Source organism: Bacillus rossius, chromosome 8 (genome assembly GCF_032445375.1).
Source record: "Bacillus rossius redtenbacheri isolate Brsri chromosome 8, Brsri_v3, whole genome shotgun sequence".
Lineage (NCBI taxonomy): Eukaryota > Metazoa > Arthropoda > Insecta > Phasmatodea > Bacillidae > Bacillus > Bacillus rossius.
Genome location: NC_086336.1, coordinates 28,835,937 through 28,845,463, shown reverse-complemented (window position 1 = coordinate 28,845,463; position 9,527 = coordinate 28,835,937).

The window sequence follows — 9,527 nt, the reverse complement described above, 5'->3', positions numbered from 1 at the left end:
AGAACATAAACCTGTTTATATTTACTGTAAACATCATTAGGGAACGTAAAAGTGTGCCAAATAAAATTTTAAGATATTGAAACTACTCTGGAATTTATTTGGTAAACTTAAATAATCATAGAAAGAAGTAATCTCAAGTTTTAAAATACGTAAGAACACTTGCATTGCTCTATTAATAATGCATAATATCCACCTAAAGTTCCCAGAGTCTTGGTTGTGCGTCGATAGAGCGCGCTATTTTTCAACCTAGGTACCTACTGAAAAATAATTTTATTTATTTTTTGATAAAATATTACTGATTTAAAAATGTGCTTAAAGAAAATACCTACAAATATATTTTAATTGTTTATCTAATTGTTATTCCTAATAACATTAAATTCATAGCTCAGTCCTTTGGTTTGATTATTTAATACAAGTATTTTAACAAATAATTAATATTCTACGTTTAATAGGAAATTAATCTCCATAAAAACTTAGCACTTCATAGAAACCCACGCCTGTTAACCTAAACGAAAATGAGAGACGGTTTTACTTCACTTCAGATTTAAGCTTACTATGCGATCAACTACTTACTACGTTAAACTGAGCGTGTTTCTTTGCCTTACTTGTTAACAAAATTTGTTAGTATCAATTTCTTAAAATAGTATAATAAGTTAGTAACCAATCAGTATGTACGTACACATAAAATATGTGAATCGGTACCATTTGGAACTAGTACCATAAAAATGAACAATTAATATTGTGAATTATTTGGATGAGATGTCCTATAAATGTAAAATTATGAATATATAATAAATAAACTACATTAAAGTAAACACGAATTCCCTTGTATCCTTTTAATTTTATATTAGTAGATTTTGAAACCTTCTAAGGAATATGCCTCCTCGTTAATTTTTAAATGACTCTGTATGTTTTTATATAATCCACAAATTTGTTCTATTTTTTTGCAAGTGAAGCTTAGACGATTAAATACCAAAATTCATTCACCTGGTTTCATTATTTTTTAAATACACACGTGAAATGTTAATATATTTTCAGTAATTGGTTAAATGGACATTACCATGTATCCTAGCCTGATGAGCTTGATTTGTCTTCAACTACATTGGCTGGTTTTCTGTTGGCATTCTAGATATCGTGTGTATGAAGTAACCAATTATTTCTTCTCTTCTGCTAAATAAACTTTTATGCCTATTTTTATCCCCATGGGTATAATTGAAGGTATAGCAGAAATTTGGCATCATGTGGAATGGGCTTAATTTACGTGAATAATATTCGGAACTAACCTACAACAACAATAACTGGATAGTTAAATTCTGAAGTATAAGAAGTTGAGACGCCAAAGTACGAATCTTATGTTCCAGATTCGGTTGTAAACTAAATAGATAAAAATGTTTTCTTCAAAGTTCTTTAAAAACCAATTTAAAAAAATTATTTTCCATCAAAATAAATGTTTACCATTTTTTACACATACATATTCCCCTTTCGAACAATGTTTTCAAAAAATATATAAGTTAAATCTACGCTAAAGTATAATGACAGGAAAATGTATTAAACTAGGCACGTTTATGGGTTCAAGCAGAGTTAGAAAATTCATCATTCAGTTACCAGTAATTTGTTAGGTCTGTAGGTTTAGGTAATGTTATATCGATCTTAAAAATTGCAAAAATTGAATATTTGTAATAAACCCTTATTTATGCAGCAGTGTTAATAATTTAAAAAAAATGTAGCAAATAGAGCATTATAATTAGGGAAACTATTGGCGTAATATAGGCTAATACTGTGCGTCTTGTACGAAATAGCCTAGCGTGTAGATTATACAAACAAAAAGATGCATTGTCCTGGGACAGGGAAGCGAGCGGTCGCCAGCTACGCGTACCTGACACCACGGCCTGGGGCCTGCTATCATTCTCTCATTTTCTCCTCCTCCCGCCCTGCGCTCAAGGTCGCGTCAAGAAAGAAGGAAGAGGAAGGTGGCCGGACTCCCCGACAGTCCCTCCTTCCTGCGCAGAGTGTTTCTCAGACTCGCCACCCTGCTTGGAGGCAAAACTACACCTCTTGAGCTCGAGCGGCGACAAAATCGGCCGCGAGGTGGGCCCCTTAATATCAGCAAACGTCAGAACAGTGATTTATTTGAAAAATCGTAATACATAAAGAAAGTGTCAAAAAAGAATATAAGTTAAGAGAAAAACTTTTAATTGCATTTATCTAGTATTTGATAACTAAGCGTCAATTGCTATTTAATTTGGTTTTTAATTTTTTTTACTGTGCTTAAGGGGCAATTTATATCATAAATTTAGAACCAAATATTATTTAAACATTTCAGGCGGTCTTAAATTTATGTTGGGACCAGCATGAAATGAATTATTTTAAAACCATATTTACACATTTTCGTGTGTTAAGGGGTGTAACTTTGTAAATATATAAATCTAATATTTTAGTTATTCAAAGATATACAAAAAAATATTTCATCATAATTGGCCGAGTAGTTCTCGACTGATGCCGGAACAAACCGACAAATATTATATATATATATATATGAGCTGTTACTAGCAAAAAAATTTCAGAATATAGAACTAACACGTAGGCCTAGATTGATACTGCGAAATAAAGCGATCATAAAATTCACAACTTTATTTTAAGAAATAGACTATGCTACTACTCATTTGCTTCACACGCCATGTGTGGTTTTAATTTATTTTTTGTCAGATACGGTTATTCATGAAGAAATATTAAGCAAATGGGAATGAAGAAGTATATTTTTAGGCATTGTTCAGCTGAGAAAATTTAGAAAATGACTTTTAGCGAGTGTACGACCCAATTAGTGACGCAATACTTTCCCGACTTGAAAAATATTAGACACTATGTATCATGTATCTATCATCAAACCTTACAACAAACACAATTTGCAATTCTAACGCAATAATATCACATACAATAAATCTTCCTAGGTAAATAATAATGGCGGAGGATGTAGAGCCGAACCTAATTTCATAACGCTTAAAATCTAAGCGTCTTGAAAAGACCCTTTACATTACCTACAAGCATACAGCAACTGAAAAAAACAATTTATGGAATGACGTGACGAACAGATATTCGGAGACTTGTAGACATAAAAAAATGGAGAAATAAAAAAAATGGAAATGCATGAGTCTGCAAAGTTTTGGGCCAAGTCTAGCAGAGTCAGAGTCAGTATCAATATCTTGAAGTCGAGTCAAGTCGAGTCGAATCAATACTGAATATTTTTTTGTTGCGAATTCCTAAATATTGAGTTTATAGTAATTCCAGAACATTTTTGGAGTGTAAAAATATGAAGAGTATTAGAATGTATTACGATATATATTACTAAGAGGCAAATTCAATAATTAATCCAGAAAACTAAAAAAAATAGGCCATATCTTAAGATCATTATGAAAAATTATATCAGGATAAAATTCTTAATATTTCAAGATCACAAACATATATATTTTTTTAATTCTTACATCATAAAAATTTTTTGGATTTTTAAATGCTATTCAATAAAAAATAATATAGGTTAACAGGTTGATAATTTTTTTACCATTTTCTGGTACCTAAGCAACAATCGTAACAAATTTCAAAATGATAAAATTAAAGTTTTTTGAAAAGTTACGACACATATTAAATAGAGTGTCTCCACACTTGTAAATACATAAAATAATATTTTACAGACAAAAAAACTAGGTCATCCCGCATTTTACTATACTAAAAAAATATATCACTTCCGTGTTACTACACTTGTGCCGAAAATCGTTAAATTAGTTCATGCGTAATACCAGTTTTTCTGTTATTTATACGTTGTGATTACATACGGTTTGGTTTACATGGTTTATTATAGCCGGTTTCGATGCACACAAGATTATTTTGAGTACTCTCCCATTTGCCATGCTTAAAACGGAAAATGGTTTTATTTTTTATTTATTATAACCCATTTCAAAATTTTAAATTTTCATGAAGTACCAAATCATCGATCAACCCTAATTTATTATAATTTAAAAAACAAATCCCTCACGAGCCCAAAAAATCTATTTCAGGAAGATTTTCCGTGATGAAGTCACGTCAAACGCAGGTTTTCTCAGATTCTTCCGTTTTCTCACACTTCTCATTCCGCCGCGACTCCCGTTTAGGGTCACATTCCCCGTCACGCGCAGGGATGGCTGAAAAGTACCGAGAAAACTGTCACTTGGGCGTGTGCTACCTTTCTGCAGCGGGTCATTCCAATAAAATAATTTTCATTCGCAAGACGTTTATAATGCATTCCCTTGTGAAAATTATAAATGCCTGTGATTTGCAAGATAGTTGGTATTTACTTCAGACGTAATAATATTTAAGGGTAAATTATCTGGTTCTGCTAAGTGGTAAAAATTATTTTTAAAATGATATCGTACTTTATTTTAAACCAGGGAATAATTTTTCTTGGATTCAATGATTTTACTAGTAATATAAAAACGATGAAAAAAAGTGTATGACAAAATATATACAATTTTTAATTTATTTGGCATAAAATGTTTTGTTATAAAATGCTTTTGGAAATTCATGAGATGCAGAGACAATTAAAATCAATTCACTAATGAATTTATGATCCATTGCAAAATTTTAGTAAAAGTTTTTAATTTTTTACCCCAATGCTGATTTTAATAATGACGAAAGAAAACATAATGGGCGGTGGAATTTCATAGCTGGACTACAAATCGTACACAAAATACCTGCCATTTTGAAGAGAGAAAAAAAAAACTAGTGTTTTTTTTTTTACTTGAAGACAAGATAATTCATAATACAAATGTTTGGTGTAAAAGAACTGTGGATTGGTTAAAATTACGAAAGTACTAAATTTATAAGAAACAACTCTTAATTAGGTTTCTAATAAATACTACCTATTGTAGCCGTTACCATGGTGCGACTTCCGAAAATTTTTATACAGTTTTACGTTTCATGGTCTACAGACTCCAAAACCACCGTCTAGTCATAAGTTTATATATATTTATATAAATGCCACATTATTTGGAACACGATAACTACCGTAATTTTGAAAAGAAAACACTTCCAAACGTATATATAAAATATAACAATGGAAAATCTCCGTCGAGTTCGTTAAGGGGCCCGCCTACCTTGGAACACATACGGTGTGCAGAGCTTCAGGAAAAACAACGCGATTTCAAAACTATTTAAGATATCCGAGTGGTGCCTATTTACGAATAGCATTTAAGAGTTCGCTGAGGACCGAAAAGTACATATAATTTCGGATTAAGTTTTTAAACTGTATTTTTAGAAGCGTTAAAATGCCTAAAACGCGTGTTTTCAGAGTAATTTTTAGGCATAAAACTATCAGTACAGATTCTTGAAAGCACTTAAGGGGCTTGCATAACACCTTTATCTTCATTTCTCCGCCATATAATGTTACGGTCACCGCTCAAATTTCACAGTTATCATGTGACGAAGAGAAGACTGCGCGGCAGTTCAGAGCCTTGCGCTTAGAGGCTATACCGCGCTGGAAGCACCAGCGAGCGTCGCGCTTATCATCCCGCCTCACTAACACACATACACCCCTGACGAGGCGGGCCCCTTAATGGGCAGTATCCGTCAAAAAGGGGAGAAAGAGGGAAGGATTTTTGAAAAAAAGAGAAATCGCTATTACTCCCATAATATGATGACCATATTATAACTCGTATTGCCATACTGTTATTACGAACGCGAGAGACCAAACCGCGATGTCAGGTTCGGAGCTGGCTCGAGGCCCACACGGCCACTGACTTCACGCGCAATCCATTAACGTATGGCATACCACGCGTGCCTCGCCAGATTGCAAGGGTAGTCGTTACCCCCCTTGCCACTCTGCTCCTAGCACATCGTCCTGCCTAGGCACCGTTATCTCTCGCTGGGCAGACTGGAAAAATCCGCGGGTCGCCGCAGCGAATCGACACTCCTTTTCACGACGCTTCAGGCGTCGGTTCGGCGTAGGATGACGCGACTGGCCCCAACTGCGCTCGTCGGTTGTGGAAAGGACGCCTCACACTATTGAACCCGCGAGGCTGGCCTCCGCGGCAGTTCCGAGCGGAGTTCCGAGCGAAGGGAAGTGCGACGGCGGCGACGGAGTGCGGCGAGAGAGTCCGCGACGGAGGTCCACGAGGGGTGCTGCGGCGAGAGTTGCGCCAGAGGTGCGGCCCAGAGAGGTGTGCGGTGTAAAAGAACTGGATGGAGACACTGAGTGACTTGGGAAAAAATGTCTAAATGCGAGTTATTGGTGATTAGGCATTTATGGGTATGATTATTTATAATTAGGTACTGTGAATATTAGTAATCAATAAAACTGTAATAAATCTTAATTGGGCTATCCATTACGAACCCTGTTCTCCCCACATTAATAAATCGTAACAGTACTGTGCCGGAAATTAAGCATTTCGTCACTTTTTTTAATTTTTTCTATAATTTTAAAATTTTTTGGGATTTCTAATTTTTTAAAATTTATCTGGTTGTTAATAAGGGTGATTTACGTTTGGTTAGGCCGGTGTACGCCACGGATTTAAACTTTGTGCCAATGGACCGAAGCCCCTTCCCAGGGGGCCAATCTGATATTTTGCTGTCTAATGTGGACATGGTCAGCCCGGTTGAAATTTCTCTCGCCTGCAGTCACGCCCCGAGTTTGTAATTTTAATTCCCTGCATGACCAAAACTGCTTTGAGCAGCTCCTGGGCTGCAAGCTGCTACCTTATAGAGGCCTGCTGAGAAAAGCATGTCTCGTCACGAAGCAGTCTCCAGTGGAGCTGCGTTCCCACCTTAGTGGCTATTTCTGCCCCCCCTTCCTCTCTCTCCTCCTCACTTTAGTTCTGAGAAATTAAGCTAAGAGCAGTGACCGGACGGGACAATGACCTGATGCAAAAACCTTCTCCCGGGTCCGACAGACACATCCCTGACATCTAGCGGCCAAAAAAGTAACCGCGGGCCTGGTCGCCAGCGTGCAGAGCTTACCCTCATGACAACTGGTGGCAAGTCTGCTCACCACCTCAAGTAGCTCCCCCTTACGCCGCTAGAAGGCAGCGTCGCGGTGCCATAAGGCACTATGCTTTCCTCTCGCTGCCCGGAGAAGTCGATTGTTCTTTGTTTTCGTTTCGGTCCGGTAGAGAGCGCGCATGTCGTGTTGTTGCCACGACCGCCTCGGACTCCTTCGGAAATTTTCGGCTTAGAACCGAACCTACCCCCTCCTTTGACCCGGGGCCTTACCGCCCGATTTAATTAGGTGTTTTGGCCGATTGCGGGGCACTCAGCCCTCTGACCTCGGCTACTGACCTCGTCTCATCTACGTCCTCTGCGCTAAGAGGCTTTTTGCGGGAACGGTGATTTTCGCGTGCACGAGAATGTAGTCAGTTTGCTTAAGGGATGTGATCCCGTTTGAACAGTAGCCAGGCAGAGGTAGTTTTTAGAAAAGTCATGCGTAGTTAAATTTTTATTTCTTCTTATTTAATTCTAAAAATTCCGGTTTCGTCCGCGCATCCTGATTTCTCGGTCCGCGGCATCCTGATGTCGGCGCGAGACACCTAGTGAGCTCCGAACTCTACACCCTGGTTGGTGAGTAATTTTTTTTTCTTTTCCCCCCCCTCCATTTCCGTTTGTTGGCCTTTTGCGCCGACGGTATAGGACTGTCTGGAAGCAAGTCTAATTCGTTTTGGATTTGATTTGGGTTTCAGACAGGGTCGAAGTGCTGGAGAGACAAATTGCTCCCAGCTCGTGGTCCTGCACCTCCACTGCGGGTCACGTTAGAAGAGAGGTTTCCGCGACCCGACGTTATTTTTTGAAGACCCGGGTGGTAATGTGAAATCAACATCCCCCCCCCCCCCCCACTTTCTAGCTACGAACTACATTAATCGAATGAATAGCCTACCAGCGAACAGTGCTTTCCTCAAGAATATGTAGAATCAATAAAACTAATCAGCGATGTAATTGTTGGGACATTCAAATTTGGTGCAATTTTTAAATTAAAATTATGTAATAATTTTTGCTAAGGTGTAACATGTACTGTTTTAATTACTCCTGGGGCGCCCCCTTTAACTTTGTTATTTACTAAGATTTCTATTGTCAGGTTTGAATAATACGAACACAAAATTCCTTAATAATAAACCAGGGAACCTATAGACCAAGCTACTTGTGTAGTTTTAATTTATTTATGATATACCTTCTTCCCTTAAAAGATCCATACTCCTCCCAAGTTGCTTGTGTCAGGGAGATCCAAATTATCTTGTTCTCCACCTCGTGCCACCTCTGGTCAATTATTTAATTTTCTTATTTTTCTTACCCAGCAAGTTTCCAAGGCTCTTTTTAATTAATTTAAAATAATTCAACTTTGAGGCACGAGGGGCGTTACAATTGGTAGCAGAGCATGGTTTGGTCTATAGGCATACCTAAATCGAGTAGGCATACCTAAAAAAAATAATAATAATAAATATAGAAAAAAAAAATTAAATTTTTGTGATAGCAAATTTGTAATAATAACATTGTGAACTGATCGCTGGTACACCCGGTAGTTATATCGCTTTTCTATTTTAAAGTTATGATTGAGTTTTAAAGGCCTGTGTGGACTTAGTCTGCGCGCGGCACAAAAGTCGCGGCGTGCGGTCCGCTAGCAGGCCGGCAGCGAGACGTGCCTTATCACTCGGCTCAGCTGGAGTCCCCCCCCCCCCCCACATCACCCCGCTTGAGCCAGCGACACGACCGTTATCTGAGGGCGACGACACAGCCGTTTCCTCCCGCAGACCCCTCTCCCTTGTCCGTCGTGGCAGACGACCTTGCGAGCGGCAGGTCAATCCCCTTGTGGACATATACAGGTGGTGCAGGTCAACCTGACAGGGGATGTTCGCGCAGTTGTTTGAGTAGAACGGCGACTTTATACGCAAATAAGTTTGGGCACATACCCCCCCCACCTTGGAAGTGTGATTTACTCCCCGCGCATTGGGGCTAGTTGGTATTTGATATTAATATAGGAAGCCTTATAAGGTATTTAAAATTAAGATAGTTGTTAAGAGAGGAGTATTTATGGTGTACGTTTGAATCGTACATGTGTGTTAAATTTTTGTTTTAATTAGCAGTAATTTACGTCCGAGCAGTATGTTTAAGCCGGAGTTATTGCTGTCAGATGAGCTGACCTATGAGTTACAGCTACGCAATTTGCCCTCCAGTGGCAATGTGCAAGTCCTCAGGAAGAGGCTCAGGGCCGCCCTTCATGATGGTGTGCCCACTAGTGTATCGAATTTGGATTTAGATATAACTGAAGAATTCAACCTTGCTTGCGCCAAGTTTTATGATATATCGGCTTTCGTAAGCTATCTAGATGTGGAGGAAAATTTACCCAATGTCGAGCGACATATAGTCAGGCTAAAACATGTTACCCGACGTTTGCAAAACCTGAAACAGCTTTCGGCAGACCTTCTCCATGGAATTTATATAAAAGAGGTAGAACGATGTTTGCAACATACGGCAGGTTTCCATTCAAAATTGGCGGCGAGAGTAGCCGTTTTGGAAGA